The sequence below is a fragment of the Dipodomys merriami genome, unplaced genomic scaffold, assembly GCF_024711535.1.
Source record: "Dipodomys merriami isolate MVZ:Mamm:240054 unplaced genomic scaffold, mDipMer1.0.p SCAF_1, whole genome shotgun sequence".
Taxonomy (NCBI): Eukaryota; Metazoa; Chordata; class Mammalia; order Rodentia; family Heteromyidae; genus Dipodomys; species Dipodomys merriami.
Genome location: NW_027202270.1, coordinates 89,442,939 through 89,443,551, shown reverse-complemented (window position 1 = coordinate 89,443,551; position 613 = coordinate 89,442,939).

Genomic DNA, 613 nt, shown 5'->3' with positions numbered 1-613 from the left:
TGTGCTGCTTAGAAGAACGTGTATTCTGATGCTGCTGGATGAAATACTTGGTAGATGTCTGTGAAATCTAGAGCTATGCAGTTGTTTAGATCTGTGGTTTCTCTGCTGAATTTTTGCCGGGTTGGTCTATCCAGTGGGGATAGTGGTATGTTAAAGTCCCCAACAATTAATGTCTTTGAGTCTATGTATGATTTGTGGGAAAGTAGTATTTCTTGGATAAATTTTAGTGCTCCATTGTTTGTTGAATAGATATTTAGAATTTTAATGTCCTCCTGAAGGAGCGATCCTTTAATTAGTATGTAGGGACCTTCTTATCTCTTCTCACTAATTTTAATTTGAAGTTTATTTTTTTCTGATGTTAAGATTGCAACTCCTGCCTGTTTATTGGGGTCATTAGCTTGGTAGATTTTATTCCTGCTTTTCACTTCCAAAATATGTTAGTTTTATGGGAAAGGTGTGACTCTTGAAGGCAGCAGATAGAAGGATCTTAATTTTTAATTCAACTAGACATTCTATATTGCTTAATTGGAGAGTTAAGTCCTTTAATTATGAGAGATAGGACTGAGAGGTATTTGGGAGTTCCTGCCATGTTATCCACCTTCTTGGGGACTGA